Genomic DNA, 19,698 nt, shown 5'->3' on the forward strand with positions numbered 1-19,698 from the left:
TCCCAGGATTTAAATTTAATTTCATATTTCTGCAATATATTGAAACTACCATGGGAAAAGGTATAGTGTGAAAGGGATACCTTTACAGACAATTAGCAAAATGATGAATCAAGCCTTGAAGTGTTTGCCAATTTTAGAAGTATAAATGCTCACACTGAAAATTTAACTATTCAACTCTGATGAGCCAGTTTAAGCAGGTTCCATAACAATCCTAGAAAGCAGTGACCAACTATGGACGCAGTACACAATTTGGTGAAGAACTTGGAAGATAAGGAAGCAAAAATTAGCCCACTGTTACTCATTCATATTTATCCTGAGTTGATAGGTATGATTGAGATACCCTAGTTTGTTTTTTTTTTGTTTGTTTTTATGAAGAGGTATCCATCCCTATATAATAATATATTATTATATAATAATTTTTCCTTATTATCTCTTTGGTGACACCATGAAAAAGAAAACTACCTCCCAAAGGAGATATATTGATTGGGAAGAACCTAGATGGATTGGTGATGAAGAAACCCACATAAGGACCTACCAAGGACCAGGGAGAGCACAAAAACCCTTGAGACTATAGGAAAACAAGTTTATTTAGTTTATGAATGTTAGGGAAACTGATAGATAAACTTCACAGGGTCCCTGTCTCTATCTTCACCCACTTTTTTTTTCACTCCCCTCACAAGGACACTCTTCTGGTGTTATCAAGTCCTCCTTAACAGCTCCCTGATCTTTCTAGACCCCCAAACCATCTGACTACTTTGCTCAACTAAATATCCCAGATTCTCTCTAAAAGGTTGAGGAGATAGTACTAAAAGTTGGACTAAGTCCTTCCCCAAGTCTGGGGTTGGCTTCCTAGGTAAAACCCAAAGTCCCAGATGTAAAACTCTTTGGTTTACCTTAGCCAAACTGCCACAGCCAAATTGTTCACAGAATTCAGTGAAACACAGATCTCCCCCCAGGTATTCCTCCAGACCCAGGAACTTTCTAATTTTTCCACAAAACTAGCTAGGTCCCAGGAGTTAATGGAGCAGCTGTTCTCCCTTCCATCTCAGAGAGATGGCAGTTCAGGAGTGACAATTTTTCTCAGTAAACTCACAAAGCCCCCTTCTACAGAGCTCCCCCTTCTAGAATCTTTTCCCTGGATTTGCGACTAAATTCTCCTCTCTCCCTCTTAGAGACAATTTTTGCATTTTTTCCTCTCCCTTATCCGTTTATCTCTACAACCACCTTATTTTAGAATTTTCTGCCACCATGAAGAGCTTGATTATAAATATTTTTATACAAAACTTTTTCCTTATTATCTCTTTGAGGTATAAAGCCAGCAGGGGTTTTATACAGCCATAGCTGGATCACAGGGCAGCCATTCTTTTAAAGCGCTTTGAATATAATTGCAAATTTCCCTACAGAATGTTCTATGTTCACCTAATTTATTAGTGTTATCATCCCCTATATTTAACTCATTTACCTATTTTGAATTTGTCTTGGTATAGGGTGGGAGATGTTGATCTAGACTTGATTTTTCCCATATTATTTTCCAATATTCCCAGCAGTTTTTGTCAAAGAGTGAGTTGTTGTCCCAAAAGCTGGGACTTTGGGGTTTATTGAAAACTAACTTGCTGAGGTCATTTACCCCTAGTCTATTTCATTATTGGCTACTTTAATCCCTTCAATTTTTTTTTCTTCTCTAACTGCTAATGCTAGCATTTCTAGTACAATATTGAATAATAGAGGTAATAATGGGCATCCTTGCTTCTCTCCTGATCTTACTGGGAAGGTTTCTCACTTGTCCCCATTGTAGATGATATTTGCTGATGGTTTTAGATATATACTGTTTATTATTTTGAGGAAAGGTCTTGTATTCCTATACTTTCTGGTATTTTCAAAAAGAATGGGTGTTTTATTTTGCAAAAGTTTTTTTCTGCATCTATTAAGATAATTATGTGATTTCTGTTGGTTTGATTATTGATATGGTTAATTATGTGTATGGTTTTCTTAATGTTAAATAATCCTTGCATTACTGGTATAAATCCCAACTAGTGATAGTAAATAATCCTTGTGATAACTTGCTGAAATCTTCCTGCTGGTATTTTATTTAAGATTTTTGTATCTATGTTCATTAAGGAGATTTATCTGTAGTTATTATTCTCTGCTTTTGATCTGCCTGTCTTTGAAATCAATACTATATTTGTGTCATAAAAGGAATTTGGTAAAACTCCTTCTTTGCTTATTTTGTCAACTAATTTGTATAGTATTAGGATTAGTTCTTTAAATGTTTGATAGAATTCACTTGTAAAATCATCTGGCCCTGTGGATTTTTTTCCTAGGTAGTTCCTTGATGGTTTATTTAATTTCTTTTTCTGAGATGGGATTATGTAAGTATTCTATTTCTTCTTTTGTTATTCTAGGAAATTTATATTTTTGTAAATATTCACACATTTCACCTAGATTGTCATATTTATTGCCATATTATTGGACAAAATAACTCTTAATAATTACCTTAATTTCTTTTTCATTAGAGGTAAGATCACTTTTTTCACCTTTGATTCTTTTAATTTGATTCTCTTCTTTCTTTTTTTATTAGATTAACTAGTACTTTATCTATTTTATTTGTTTTTTTTCAAAGTACCAGCTCCTAGTCTTTAAACTACATTTCCCAGGAACCCACGGACTTCCTGTTGTTACATGCTAATGTAGATAGGAGATAAATAGGGTGGTCTTTGGTAGCTAGCACAAGATTTCCAATTACACAGTATTATCCTTCATCCTATTAACCCCTTTAGATCCTACTCTATTCCCTTTCTCTCTCTTACTCCTCACCAGTATTTTGCTTTTTGTTAACCCCCCCCCCCCCCCGGCATTTCTGCCTCCCTTCAATTATCTCCCTCTTCCCTTGCCTTATTCCCCTTCTACTTCTCTGTAGGGTAAGATAGAATTCTAAACTCCACTGAGTATAATTGCTTTTCTCTTTTAACCAGTTAAGATGAGAATAAAGTTTAAGCATTGCCTTTCATCACCCTTCTCCTTCCCTCTCTATAATGATTTTTCACACCTCTTAAAGTTACATAATTACCTCATTCTATTTCTCCCTTCCCTTTTCTCTCAATGCAACCTTCTCTTTCAGCCCTTGGTTGATTTTTTACGTATTATTCATATGCATAAATGTCATATCTTATATGCTTATCATTCCCTGTCATTACATTTACATATATACCATATCATCATAATCAGATTCCTTCTCCACCCTTTCTGAGTAAATTCCTTCTATCTTCTCTACTACTGAGAGCAATTTTTGACAATTACATAAATCATTTTTCCATGTAGACATATAAGCATTTTGTCCTTAATGAGTCTTCTAATTGAAAAAATGATTAGGGATATTCCAAGTTGAGAAGGTGTGGAAAGGAAACTAAAACAAGTTCTGGACTTTCTGCCTCTATGTTGGAACAAGCAACAGTAGGAATATTAGATAGAGAAGAAATTGACAAGACTGATAGTTGGTGGGGGAAGGGGCAACTGGGATTGGCAGTTGGTATTGTGACTAGCACTTCTTTTCTGGCATAGGAAGTATGAGGAGCTTTTCTTCTTCTTTGTCTCTGGATAGAGATGCCTCTATTTTCTTCAGCCCAAAGAGACAGGCCCAACCAGCCCTGAAAGTCAGAACTTTTCTTGTTGCTTGCTGTCTACTGCTAAGATTTTGAAATTAAGAAAACTAGCACAGATATAGAGTAGACACGAATAAGAGAAACCCTCCACCAGCCTGTGAGGCCTGGCCTTAGCTCCAACACTGAGAGAGACTCAAAACTTATCTAGAGAAATCCCTCTATCCTCTTCCCTGATACCTCTCCAATCTGAACTGGTTATTAAAATTTATCTTATTTGAATATCATAGTCAGATAAGAGGACTATCTTTAGAGGGGACATAGAGGAAGCTGAATCTCAGGACAGTCATTCAACTACAACCAGTCCTTATCAGACCCCTGCTGGGTGACCAAAGTCTGAGAAAAGGCTTACCCCTCAGGAGGGTTCGTGTTTACCTGCTCTGGTGCATCTTTGGCATAAATCCATAGATTTATAGAAAAATCAGAGAGAAGTCATCCCCACAGGCTATCATAAGTGGCCCATTTCTCTGATACCCCATTTTGTTCAAAAATAGCCTCTTGGCTGGGGCATCTCTCTCCTTTGCCTCACTGGCAGCCATATTCCCTCTCTCCCTTCAACTCCTCCATTCCCTGCTACAAACCTTCCATATCCTCTGTTCTTCTTATCCACCATCTTTCCTTATAAATATTACAAAGGAAAGAACAGTGAAAATTGCTTGAAATTACCTAAATGTTTTCCCACACCTCCACAATTATCTGTATTCAAAAAATGAAAATAATGAAGACATAAAAACAATGTCTTATTGTCCAGTATGGGGTCAGTTTTCAGATAAGATAAATGAGTTCTTTGAGATGTGTAATTGTGAGAAAAATCCCTTGTATCCATATTTAGATCTGTGGCATTGATAGGATAGAGATTTAGGCCTGGATATAGGAAGTTCTGGGTTCAAATCTGACATCAAACACTTCCTAGCTGTGTGACTATTGGGCAAATCATGTTTGTGTAGACCTTATTGGTCTAATTCCTTGGAATCAAAAGAAGGTAAAAGTTATCTTAATAATTTAAGTTTGAGACCACTCTCCCTATGAATTGGAGTATGATTTCTATATGGAGAGAATGTTTAATAACTACCATTCTTAATATATGTCAATGCATTTTCCTCAATGCAAATTAGGTCTTTCTGATTCACATTAATGGAAAACACATCAGTTCAGGGTCATAAACAACAGTGCTAGAGATTTCGTCCATCAGAGTAAATTGGAGCTTTCCATATCATAGAAACAATTCCATGGAGACCCAATCTGTAGAAGTTGGACAATTAGTTCTGGAGAGAGTATAGCACTAGAGATAGCAATACTGAGAAAAATAATTTAAAGGCATAAAGAAGTAGAGATGACTTGATTGGTACATTTTTTTAAATTCTATGGAATCCACAAGGAAAATAATTGAAACAAAAGCTTTCATAAACTTGTATAACACAAAAATTTATAGAAATCAATATAATTTCTATGTAGAAATTATAATATTCCAACAGTTCTTACCTTTAGAAAGGAAGAAATTTAGAAAAAAATTAGGAAGAACATTATGTAACACATTATATCTAAGTGTTTATTAAAACACACTGAATACTTACATAGATAAAAACTTTAAATGCTCCTTAAAATAATAAAGAAGGGTACTTGAATGCTATAGTACTACTTAGGGCTCACAGTTAGATCATACAAGCATAATATGCCAGCAAAAGTACTATCAAAGTTAATGAACATATTTAATGAAGTGCCAAACAAAACATTAAAGGGATATTTAGTAAAACTAGACAAATAATAGCAAAATGCTTATAGGGGACACAGGATTTAAAATATCAGGATAAACAATAAAGCAAGATTGGAATGATGAGGACAAAGCACTTTTAGATCTCAAACTGAAAAAAAATTGCTGCCAAAACAATTTGATACTGGTCAAAAAATAGAAAAGTACATCTATGACGCAGTCTGGAAAAGTAAGAATCAGAAAAAAATGAATTGGGAGTTCAATAAACTCCCAAACATAAATACATTTTGGCAAAAATTAAGTTTGGAAAAACTTTTTATAACACTTAAGATTTATTTAATGCTTTAAATTTGAAAATGCTTTACTAATATTATCTCATTTGATTCTCACATCAACTTTGTGACATTGATGCTATTATTATCCCTGTTTTATAAATGAAGCAACTGAAACTGAGAGAGGTTAAGTAATCACTGCATAGGGTCACATAGCTAGTAATTATCTGAGGCAGTATTTGCACTTCAATTTCCCTGACTATAACTTTGGCACTCTATGCACTGTGCCACCTGGCTCTGCAAAAATAATACTATAAATTCAGAATTGATATGTGGCTTGAATATGAAAGTTTATATCCTAAAAATATTAGAAATGAAGCAGATCAAATACACTTCTTGTGTATGAACAAGGGTTGAATTCTTAACTAAACAAGTATTAGAAGCATTTACAAAATATAAAATAGGACACTTTTAATTACATAGAAGTAAAATGTTTTTGCAAAAAAAAAAAAACTGCACCTGGAATGACAATGGAAGCAAATAAGAGGAAGAAAAAATCTTGATGTCATATATATTTTATATAATCAACTATAAGAATTTATATAATATCAGTTGCCATTTCTCAATGTGTAAATAATCAAAGGCTATAAATAAGATGTTCTCAGAATAGGAATTGCAAACTAATAACCATTTCAAATCACTAATAGTAAGAAAAATGCAAATCAAAATGAATCTATAGTTTTCATCTCTTAGTCAGTTGGGAAAGATGACCAAAAATGGAAATAATCAATATAGAAAAGGCCATAGAAAGACAAACATATTAGCACATTGCCAGAGGAGCTATGAACTTATGAACCTATTCCATAATGTGATTTGAAATTTCATGAGATTGACAAAAATTGACCTAAAGATCCTACTGCTAGATATATAGCCTTAAGAGGCCAATGATGAGAAAAATTCCATGCAAAAATATGTGTATATCAAATAATAAAATATATGCTTATATATGCACACACATATATTTGCAGAAACAAAAAACTGGAAAAATCTTAGATTCCTATTGATTGGGGAATGACTAAATAAAGTGTGGTACATGAATATAATAAATATAACTTTGAGAAAAAAGATATTATAACTATGATGAATAAAGGGAAACCTAGAGTTATCTAAATCAAGGAAAGGTGAAATAAACAGAACAAGAAAGGTAATTTTCACAGTGATTATAGTAATGTAAATGAAAACCACTGAAAAAAATTTTCACTATGAACATCTACACCTCAGAAATCATTAATTACTACAAATCCAGGCTCGATTATTTTTGTTTATTAGCTAGACTTATTAAAGTGTTAATAATGCAAATTAAACTTCATAGTTTGTGCCTACATTTATTGCTTTTCCCACCACCCACCCCCATAACGTATTTATTAAATATTTACCAGCATAACCCTGTATCACTCTATAAGCACTACTTGAGCTTATCAGAAGTGCAGGAGGCAGCTCTGGAAATGACATCATTATCAGATTGGAGGCTATTAATAATAATAACCAACATTTATATAGTATTTTTTGTTGTTGAGTCATTTTCAATTTTATCTGACTCTTTGTGACTCAATTTGTTGTTTTCTTAGCAAAGAGAGTGATTGGCCATTACCTTCTTCAATTCATTTAACAAATGAATTAATCAAGGGAAACAGGGTTAAATGACTTGCCCGTAGATAATGTGTCTGAGGTTGGAATCAAACTCAGCTCTTCCTGACTCCAGATAGAGCACAACACATTGTGGGACATAGCTGCCCACATGTAACTTCAAATGCTACTGAAAAAATATAGACATATAATTCTTTATATCTATATTACCATTTAAACCTTATGATATCGATAGTTATTATGTTCTTTCCATGAAAAATAGTTACCAAAAAAAAGTCTCATAAGTATGCATTGACTAAGAATTAAGTAGCTATAACTATTCAATAGTATACTTTCGTAAAACGTATGTGAATTACTTTACAAAACTATTGGTTAGGGATTTATATGTTGATGTAGTCTTAAACCTTTCTCAAGGTTCAATTGTACTGGTAATCTATTTGAAGAGTTAGATTTATCCTACTGTCACTAGCTTTCTTATCTTCTCAGAAAGACAGTATCTCATTTTTTCCTTTTTTTTCTTTTTTATTCCAGATTTTACAAATCCCCAAAAAACAAGCATTTGCATATACAAAGAAAAAAGAATATTGTACATTAGTGAAATGACCAATATCTTATGTGTTTACCTTACTATTATTATTACCTTATTATTATACCTACATAATGAATCTCATCCACATCGGGGAGCCAACATGGTCATACAAATTTTGTGTTTCATGTTTTTACCTTTCAGTTTGCTCTTTGGAGGTAATATTCACAATTTATTCTTCTAGTATTATTTCTGTAGCTGCATATAATGTTCTTTTGTGTGTGAAGTAAATTATTTAAGTGACTTTGATCCTGAGTACAGTCTAGTCCTGGCACTGTTTCCCAGTGCAGCCAGGGTCAGTGTGGGCATCCCTAATATCACCATGCCAGAGCCAACATAACCATCAACAGGGAAGGACAGATAGTATCATGTTTGAAAGCCATTGACCAAGGAAAGGGAGATGGACCCAACAGCGTTTTTTTTTTTTTTAAAGAAGGGTTGGAAAGCTTAGTAACTCTCTTAGCTTCCATAACTGCTACAGGTTGGCATTTTTCTCTCAGAGCTGCTTCCTTATCTGACCATGTCATCTCTGGTGAGGTGTATTGACCTGAGCCAGCAAAATGGAGAATCTAGAAAAAGTTTTTGCTCTCTCATTCTCTCTCCCCCACTCTCTATTTCTTTTCTAATGAATGCTTATGTAAGGTGGAAAAGGCCATTTTTATAAAAAGATTGGACTGGATTATTTAAGAATTTAGTCTCTAGGAATTTGTATTAATTCCAAAGAGATTTATTTACAATTTATTTACCAAATATGGGAAGAGTGAAGTAAGAGAATCAGAGAGGTTAGGGTAAGATATCTAGCCTAAGCACTAAGTAATTTACTCCTGGCCTCTGGCTCAACCCTGGGCAGGGAAAGTTAGTCCTGAAACTTCAGCAAAGCCAAAGATCTGGGGAAGTCTCCAGTCAGCAGATTCTTCACCAGTCTCAAATCCAAAGAAAGAAGAACTGCAGTAGAAATGCATTCAGGAAGTTGTAACTCCCTTGTGTAAAGATACTTTCTTTTGTGTCATCTCTTATGCCCCTCCCCTAATTTTACATTTACCAATCAAAGTTGAAGCTTTGCTTTAGGACTGCCCAGGAGGCAGTCAGTTGATTCTGATTTGTTACCCACTATTGCACATGTGGGTCACACATCTCCCCCACTCAAGTGTGAATGGGGTATTTATACCTTTGGTGATTAAATCTTAAAATAGGCAGAGGTTATAATTTAATTTTCACAATCAGGGGGGAGTTAAAATTTAATCTTCACATTTATAAATCTGGCAAATGGTCTCCAGATTTTTTTTAATTTAAGATATTTGGTTCTATACATTTCATTATTCATTATCCCACATAATTCTTCCCCAGTGTTTCTTTTATTTTTTTTTAACTATCCTGTTCACTATTTCTTATGGTGCAGTAGTAGTCTACCCCAATCATATCATCATATATTTAGCCAGGATTTTTGCATCATATTCATTAGTAAAATTGGTCTATAATTTTTTTCTCTCTTTTTACTCTTCTTGGTTTAAGTAGCAATACCATATTTGTTTCTTAAAAGGAGTTTGGTAAAACTTCTTCTCTACCTGTTATTGGAATTAGTTGATCCTTAAATGTTTGGTAGGATTCACTTGTAAATCCATTCTTTTCCTAATGCTTTTTTATTAGGTTATTAATTTAAGACTTCTTTAATTTGTTTTTCTAAAATGGGTTTATTTAGCTATTCTACTTCTTGCTCTGATAACCTAGGCAATTTATTTTTTTGTAAGTATTCTTCCATTTCTCTTTAATTTTAAATGTTTTCATATCTCATTCCCTGTGGCCTCCTGTCATAGTATATCCAGCAACAAATGAAAGACTATATGGTTCCTAATTTTCATCATAATTCTACACCACAATTTCTACAGCTACTCCTCAATTAATGGGCATTTCCTCAATATTCAATTCATAGCTAGCACAATAAGAGTTGATACAAATATTCATCTACATATAGGTCATTATCTTTTTCCTTTAGTCTCTTCAGGATACAGACTTAGTAGTGGTATGACTAAATGAAAGAGTTTTATAGTTCTTTAGGAATAGTTCTAAATTCCTATCCAAAAGGATTTGATTGGGTCACAAATCTACCCACAGTGTGTTAGTATCAGATATTTTTTCTACCTCCCTTCTGACAGTTCTCATTTTCCTTTTCTGTCATGTTAGTAAACCTCAGAGTTGTGACTTGGTATCTGAGACCTATTTTAATTTGCATTTACTAATCAATATTGATTTAGATCAATATTTTCATATTACTATAAATAATTGTGATTTCATCTTCTAAAAACTAACTAGTTACATCCTTTGACAATTTTTCTATTGGACAGTGACATATTTTTTTATATGTTTGACTCAGTTCTCAATATAATTAAGAAATGAGGACTTTTTCCTGAGAAACTTGCTTTATTTTTTTTCTCAGATCTTGCTTTTGTTCTAATAATCTTGAATGCATTGGTTTTATTTTTGCAATCCCTTTTTAATTTAATGTAGTTAAAATTATTCATCTCACTTTCCATGACCCTCTTTATTTCTTCTTTGGTCATAAAAATCTTCTCTCTTCCATAAATCTTGTAGATAAAGTATTCTATGTTTCCCTAATTCATGTATGAGATCACCTAACTCATCATCTCTAACTCATGTACATTTTTATCTTGGGATATATTGTGCGATGTTGCCCTCTACCTAATGTAAAGATAATTTTAGGGTTGTGACTTAAAATCTAGAGTTAATTGGTGGTTGGGGAAAATCCCAAATAAAATACCTGTCAGTCTAGAAATTTTTGGTAATTTAATTAAAATAGAGGGAAGGAATTTAAGGAGAAGGAGGGAAGAGAATATAGGATTTCTCCTGCCTGGCCTGTGCCAGGGGGAGTTTAAAATTCCCACCTCTAGGTCTCTGAAGAAGATTAGAGGCTTCTAAGAGGATAAAGTTGGAAAGTAAATGAGGAAAACTCAGTCAGAAACTCACCACTGAACCAGACAATAGCTTGTAGCCATGCTAAGATGCCAAAAGGTCAGCATGCTGCTATCAGCCAACTCTCTGCCGCAAATGTGTACTGGAGAGAGGAAGTGAGCCAATATATAGACCTTTCACTCTTGTGTCTCCTCCTCTAAATGCTCATATCTTTTAGAGTTCTCATCTTCTTTGATTAGATTATATCTTTAGAGTTACTTAACACTTCTTTGTTAAGTTCACCTTTTGGAAGTTACTTAACCTTTTTGTGATTAATTTAACCTTAATAGTTACTTAACACTTTTTGTATTAAGATCTTAAAATAGACTTAACTTAAAGTTCATTTTTCACTATAAGGTAAGAGGTAAGTACATTCATTGTTCAATCAGATTACAAGATTTTTCCCTAAAGTGTGGTCTAAAGTACAGTGGAGTAATTTAGAGTTCCCAAGACATTCCTGTTTTTTTAAACTAGGTACTTTCATCGTTACAATCAGGAAATAGCTAAATCCAATCTTCACACTAGTTTATGTCAAAATGATTTCCAGATTTCCCAGGATTTTTTTTTTCTGATACAGGGTTCTTGTTTCAAAAGTGTAGGTCTTTGTGTTTATCAATATTAGATATTCATGGATGCTATTTACATCCAGAGAAAGAACTATTGGAGTAGAAACACAGAAGAAAAACAACTGTTTGATCATGTGTTGATGGGAATATGATTAGGGATGTAGACTTTAAGCGACCACCCTAATGCAAATATTAATCATATGGAAATAGGTCTTGATCAATGACACATGTAAAATGCAGTGGAATTGCTTATTGGCTACGGGAGTTGGATGGAAGGAGGAGAGAGAAAGAACATGAATCATGTAATCATGGAAAAATATTCTAAATTAATTAATTAAATATTTTTTTCAAATCACACACAAAAATATTTAGATTACCATGGTCATTTTATATTGTATTGTATTGATTTAGAATCCTGAACCCTAGAGACTACATTTCCCACAATCCCCTTTTCCTGTTTGTACATCTCCTTATGAAGATGTGGTTTTGAATTTCCTTTTCTACCCACATGGTCTCTCTTGGGCTGGTATCAGAATGAAGGAGGGAGTGACTTTTTGGCTTTTATCTGGTTTTTAAAATTTCTCTGGTTGTTTTTAATTTCTCTCTGCTCTAAGTGGATTTTAATAAATAGTATTAAAATAATGCTTGGAGTATTGAATATAAATTTTAATCTTTACAGTATATTGGGTACCTAATCCATTCCACTTATTCACCACTTTCTTTCTTAGACAATATATATTTTTTCAATGATTAACTTTTTGTAATATAATTTGAGATATGTTACTCCTATTCATTCACTTAATTTCTAATGAAAAATTATTTATCTCCTTCTATCTCGCTTTTTCTCTTCTCCCCTTGTGTTACTCTTTCTCATCCCTTGTTTTTTGGTAATTAATCTATCCTATTGAACTTCCTTCCATCTTTCCATGTATACTCTAATAGCAATAAAATTCTTAAATACTTAAGATATCTCACATACTTTAAGTATCCCAAGTATCTCAAGTATTGTAGACATCTCAATTATTTCAATGATCACCTACCCGATTATGAATGTATACAATTCAATCTTATTTAAATCCTTGTTTTCACTTTGCCTTTTTTGTGCTTCTTTTGAGTGTCAAATTTGCTCATACAATTTTTCTTTTCTGCTTACAATTTTGGGTCAAGAAAGTCTGAAATTCTTCTGTTTTGTTGAACATCAATTTTTTTCCTCTTGCGGAAGTATGCTCAGTTTTGCTGGATATGTAATTCTTGATTGTATTCCTGGATATTTTTCCTTTTAAAATATCATATTCCATGCCTTCTAATGTAGAATACACTAAGTCTTGTGTAATGCTGACCAAACTGTTTCCTTTTGATTGCTTGTACTAATTTTTTTCATTGACTTGGGAGTTCTGGAACTTGGCTATAAAAGCCCTTACAAATTTTGGATCCTCTTGCAGGAGATGATAATGGATTTTCTCAATTTCTATTTCCCCCTTTTCTTTGAGGATATCAGGATAGTTTTCCCATATAATTTATTTTAATATTTTCTTCAGATTCTTTTTTTTATCATGACTTTCATGATCAAATTCCAATTATTCTTAGATTATCTCTCCTAGACCTATTGTCCAAGTCAGTCATTTCTTCAATTTAGTATTTTATACTATCATTTATTTTTTTCATTCTTTTGATTTTGTCTTATTGTTTTCTACTCTCTTATAAATTCATTAGCTTCTATTTGTCCAATTTTGAGTTTTAGGAATTATTTTCTTCATAGAATTTTTGTGTTTCTTTTTCCCATTTGGTCAATGCTACACTTTAAAGAGTTGTTTTCTTCTGTTGTTTTTGTTTTTGTTGTTATTGCTGTTGTTTGTTTCCATTTTCACTTGGTTCATTATTTTATTCCTTAGGAAGTTGTTTTCTTTAATCTATTTTTGTGTCTCCATTTTCTTCTGGCTTATTCTAGTTGTTGAGGACTAGATTTCTTCAGTGAAACCCATCCCCATCCCCCAGCTGTTGAATTTTTCTTTCAATTTTCTTATTATTTGACATCCTAACTTTTTTTCCCCAAATTCTTCCAGGGATTATTTTGGGGCCTGGTGTTCTTTTACAGTTTCATATTTTCCCTTCAGGCTTCTAATTCCTTTTTTGGCATTATTGTCCTCTTTTGGGTTGATAATTTGGTCTTTATGTAAGTAATTGTCTAAGATCAGGGTTTTTTATGCCTTTTTCTCATTTTTCTAGTTATTTTAATCCTATTAACTTTGAGGTTCTCTTTTCCTGGTGTAGAAGGATCACTGCTCCAGGGTTGCAGAGTACTCTTCTCTGATACTCAGATAAGGGCTGTTTGTCTTTGTTTTCAAAACATTTCTATTGAAAGGAGTGACCTTGCTGGCTTGCTCTATGGAAGCTTGCAGCTTTTTTAAACAGCTAGATTCAGCCACCTTTCATCTTACCAGTTTCCTAGTTGTTTCATGGGTCCAGTTAGTCCCTGCTCTGCTGCTTCCCTTCCCCTGCCAAGTGGCTTAGGCTGGACAGATCATCTGCTTTGGGCTCTGCTGTCTCAAGTACTCTGTTGCTTCACTGCTTTAGTCATTCTGCTTCCATGTGAGAATGAGTAGGTTCCTCCCATCTCTACCTTTGCTACCTTTGTGGAGTGGTTTAGACTGGGTTGGTACTTCTTTCTGCTGTTTTGCTGTCTCAAGTGCTATGCTACTATGTGAGAATTTGTAGATTTTCTGCCCTCTTTGTCTTCTATACCTATGTTGAGCTAAGGCTGGGCTTATTCCCATTCTCTAGCTTTATTGTCAGTCTGAGTTCTATTGGTTCCCACAGATGCCTGGCTCCCTGGGCTATTCAGTTCTTACTCCAGTAAGACATATTCCTCATACTTTTCCTTGTTTAGAGGCAATTTACTTTCTTCTTATGTGTGTTTGTAGCAAGATAAGGGGAGCAGAGCATCCTTAACTCTAACATTTTAACTCCCAGCAAGCAATTCCATCCCAATCACATTCATTACAATGATAATTTACTTTATATCTCCCTCTATCTTATATTTACCATTTATTCTTCTCTTTCTCTCTGATTTCACTTTGTTTTTCTTATTAAGGGGTTAACTTTGAAGCACCATCTCCCCAAACCTGTCTTCCTTCTTTTAGTGACACACTCCCCTCTTCTCTTATGCCTTGTTAGGAGAGATTTTAGGAAGGAAATAAGATAACAGTGTGGATATTCAGAGTGGAGTGGAATGCTGGGAACCAGAAGAGGCAGGAGACACTCTTAGAATCTGGAGGTTATAATCCTGGGAAAGCAACTGCCATCTAGGAGTTGGGTGAGGACTGAGGAGCTAAAAACATCTCCAGATCCCAGCTCTGACCTCCTGTGGACTTTCACCTTGTCCCAGTGGAAAATCCACCTACATCCTGAAGATCGATTAAATCTTTTACTCTGTGGAAACTGAATATCAAGAAGGGTTGGCCAGAACTGCTTAGTTTGTCTTAGGGGAGGCTTAGACCTCACCAGGGTAGGCTTGGTCATACCCTACATCTGACTTCATCACTATTTTGTTCTTATTCTAGAGACTATTTCCTTTGTGGGCTTAGCCTAGGATTAGATCAGATAGTAGGGAACATTAAGGTAGAGAGGATAGAAAGAATAACCTCAGTCTGGCTGAGAACTGAAGAGACTCTGTGAAGAGTCAATTGGTGGGGGAAGAGATAGTTTTCATTAGTGTTAGGAAATATCCTTAGCCCACTTTCTTAACTCCATCCTAGTTTACAACCTTTTAATAAGCCTCGTTATCTTAAGACGTACAGTCAGAATAATTATCTACAGGCCAGAGTCGGAGAGCAGTCATTTTTGCTCTCTGACCCTGAGAAGATCATCTTGTCTGAACGGGTGTAACAAAATCTGAGTCAATCCTTTATATCCATCTTTACGTCCTGTACCTTTTTATTACCTTATAGGAAAAGATATATTTCTATCTCCTTCTGAGTGTGTATGTTATTCCCTCTTTGAGCCAGAGCTAAGAAAGTTAGCTTCAAGTATTGCCCACCATTTGCTCTCTTCTTTCCCTTCTTTATACCTTTTGTATTTCTTTTATTTGAGATAATTTACCTCACTCAATGTCTCCATTCTCTCTTCTCTTAGTGCAGTCAACATTCTTATTTCTTTTTATGGGAGGGATAACAACACCCAATTATAGTTAATTTATACTCACATTCTTTATATATATATTCCATTTCATTGTTCTAATACTAATAAAGTTCCTAAGAATTACAAGCTTTTTGTCTTTTATTTCACCTTGTAAGAATATAAACACTTTGTGCTACTCTTTTCACTACTTCCAAGGTGGTGTGATCTGAGTAGAGGCATGCTCACTGCTGTTATGATATAAGCTCCAATCTTTTCCCAGAAGGGCCCCTGAGACCTGAAGCCATAAATGCCAGCATTCTTCTTGGCCTTGGTATTGTGATCAGGTCCCTTGCTCTCTTATGAATAAAAGAACTATTGTTCACTATGACTTGGAACTGAGAATAGGGCTCTTTTCTCTTTTAAGCACCCACAAGTAACCTTTTCTACCCTGAAACTATGACCAGGGCCCTTGGTCCTGTGATAACTATAAATGCTAGTGCTTGTCTTGATCCTGGAGCTGTGACCTTCTACTCCCCTGTAGCCTCAAGTTCTAGTGCTCCTTTTTGTCCTATAAATAGAACCCAGAAATTCATTTGGTCAGTGCAACAGGGTTCAACCCCACTGCCTTCAAATTGTTCTCTGTAATCTATTTTTGATCAGTTTTTGGGATCCTCTTGATTTCTCTAGGTTACACACTCCCCAAACCACTTCCACCACTGTTGTAGCCATCTCCAAACCTGTCATGGTTCTTGACAGGTCTACACTAGTGTCACAAATCTATCCTTCTGATTTCCTAAGTTATCTTAGGTGGGAAAAAAATGTATCACTATAATCCTTTCTTGGCTCTACCTCTCCAGAATGTGTTTTGAAGCATTAGTTTAAAGTTGTCTTAGAGGGGAATGTTGGTAGAGTTCAGCTTAGTCACTTTTTACTTTACTTCTGTCTCAGAAAAATGAGTTCACATAATTTCTATCTAGTTTGTGGTATGACCATAGAAAAATTCCTTCATGAAATTATTTTAAAAGACTTTTATTGGCTTATTTTCATAATCTAATAAGTGAGGGAACTTATATATATGCATATATATATATATATATATATTATTTCTTAAGTCCTTTCTAGTGCTTTGATTTTATGATCCTATAAGAAGTACCCAAAAAATTTAATGTCAATCTCCGTATATGTTATTAAGCACTGTTTTAATAGATACATTTTTAGCCTTTCAAAAGAGTCATGATTTCATTAAGTCAGGTTACTCATTCAACATTATAGAGCATAAACAGTATTTTAGCCAATGGTTTTATGAGATTTTGTAGACAAAACCAAGACAAAACAGAATTATCTTTTACTGTCTATGAGCTTCTAGGAACTGTGGAGTCATCTGATCCATATTCAGAGTCTTTTTGCTTTTGGTGGGAATTGCCCCATGTGGCATAGCCTTTTCAAGTACAATTACATCATGTGAACCATGAAAGAGAGTTCATATTAGCAATTTCAAGGTTTTTTAATTTTTTTTAAATAAATATTTCTGAGTGACTTAAAGTTTAGAGGAAGGAAATGAATTAAAAAATTGTACAAGAAGATTTGAGGTTATGTAAAGAAGGTACTTATAAATGATTCAAAGACCAGTTCTAAAACCATTAATGTTTGACAAAATTGATTACTTTAGTCTTTCAGAGTTAATTTTAGTGAGTTAATTAACATTTTGTTATCCATTGCCCTTTAAGGCAATAATGGAATGCTGGGAAAAAAAATTCTGCAGTACTAAATATATCAAAGATGGGTTTAATTAAATCAATTCCAATCTGATATAAATGTAAAAATGTTTTTTAAAAGAATAAAATGTGAATTATCTGATTTTGTCTTTTTCTTATATTCTAGTAATTTCCAAGGCATACTGTCTAATAAATGGTTTTTTTTTAAACTAATCTTTATTACACCTGATGGTATGTGTACATGTAGACTGTATAGCCAATAGGGTTAAAGGGCTCTTACAACCCAGTTGTAAGAGGATCCAAGAAAGGAGGGAAGTGAGGTCTTTGGTTGTGGAAATAAAGCAGAACTAGAACTTTTGATTTATGTTGTAATTCTTGAGAGATGACTATGGGGTCCAAATTGGTCGTGTGAATTATATATTTCATGGTTTTTTAATTACTAACTCCCTACTTGAATGCTACCCACTCAACTGAATTCTCTAGTCAAACTGGTTATTTTGTGAAACCTCCTCACCATGGAGAATTCTTTCCATGTTGGAAATTGCCCTCATAATTAATATGGACAATTTTCTGGCAGATTCAGCAAGGAATGTTTCCAATAGAATATCCACTGGAAGCTTGCCAAATAGTTAACCTTCTCACTGCCATATGTTTTTCTGAAACACATCCAGTAGCCTTTTGGAATGCAGCTTATAATGATGGGAAAGAAACTGAGTAGTGATTGAACTCAGAATCTTGGTTAGAAATTGGGAATAGGTGACCAAGAGAACATATTGATGAGCATAATTTGAAAAGAATACATTTTCTAAATGTAATAAATATAAAGGATGTGCATGGGTGTAGCTTATTCCTCTAATGGGAATACTCACTCAAATCTGAGTTGAAAGGCATATTAGAAAATGAGAATTCATAAATAAACACTAGCAAAAATTACAAAAAAAGAACCTTCAGAGGACACTAAAACCCTGGCTACTGTGGGAGTTTTATGCTCTTAGAGTTATTAATTTCTCCCTAACTAAAATTGTTCTTGTTTATCAGAACAGACGTGGAAGTACTTCTTTAAATTTATCTCCATCGGGGTTGAGATCCAGAAAGGGAGATCACTATCTCTTGTCATTTCCCTGTGCCTCACACTGAGATGGGATGTCTCTGTCCCTTGTACTTTTGTCTCAAGTCAGATTCAAGAATTCTCCCACTCTAAAAAATAATAATAACAACATGGGGTAGCTTGGTAATACAGTGTATAGAGGAATATAAAATACTATTTACAATTAAGTATCAGAACTTCACATATGTATGGGAGCAAGATACAGTTTGTCTTTTCATTTTTAGCACTGTAACTCTAGAGATTTCAGGGAAGAGACATCTCCCTCCTGGTTTGAGGTGAGATATCTCACTTCTGAGGGAGTTAATTTATCTGTTTGTATTCTCTGATATCTTTTTTCAGTATAATATTTTCTCTTCTAGTTATATTTAATAATAATTTATATCACTATTTTTTCACTTCCACATTCTCTCCTTCCTTTCTTTTCCTCCCTCCCCTACATGTTAAAACAATTTGATCTAGGTTATAAGTGTATGATTATACAAAACAATTCCATATCAGTCATGTTGTAGAAGAAGACATATAAAACCAAAAAACAAAATAATAAAGAGTTAAAGTGAGAAATAGTATGCTTTTATCTGTATTCAGACTTCACTAGTTCTTTCTATGGAGGAAAATAACATTTTTCTCATGATTACTTTGGAATAGTCTTGGATCATTGTATTTCTGAGAATAGTTAAGTCATTCATAATTGATCGTCACACAATACTGTTGTTTCTGGTTCTAGACAGTTCACCTTGAATCCATTCATGTGGATCTTTCCAGCTTTTTCTGAAATCATTCTGCTCTTCATTTCTAATAGCACAATAATGCTTCATTGCAATCACAAACCATGACTTGTTCAGCCATTGCCCAATTGATGGACGTTTACTCAATTTCTAATTGTTTGCCACCACAAAAAAGAGCTGCAATAAACATTTTTGTATACATAGGTCCTTTTCTTATATAAAAAACATTTTGAGGGGGAAACAGATCTAATAGTGTTATTACTGGATTAAAGGGTATGCAGGATTTTATAGTTCTTTGGGTATAATTAAAATTGCTCTCCAGAATGGGTTCACCAACTATGCAGTAAGGTAAAATTTTCTCATATTCCCTGAAACATTTATCATTTTCTTTTTTGGTATCATTAACTAATTAGATGAGGATGGAGTGATGTCACAGATTTATTTAGTTTACATTTTCTAATCAATTATAATTTATAACATATTTTCATATGATTATAGATAGCTTTGGCTTCTTCATCTAAAAACTGCCTTTTCATATCCTTTGACCACATATCAACTGGGGAATAATTTTTATTCTTATAAATTTGACTTTATTCTTTATATATTTGAGAAATTATGCTTTTATCAGA

Source organism: Monodelphis domestica, chromosome 6, assembly GCF_027887165.1.
Source record: "Monodelphis domestica isolate mMonDom1 chromosome 6, mMonDom1.pri, whole genome shotgun sequence".
Taxonomy (NCBI): domain Eukaryota; kingdom Metazoa; phylum Chordata; class Mammalia; order Didelphimorphia; family Didelphidae; genus Monodelphis; species Monodelphis domestica.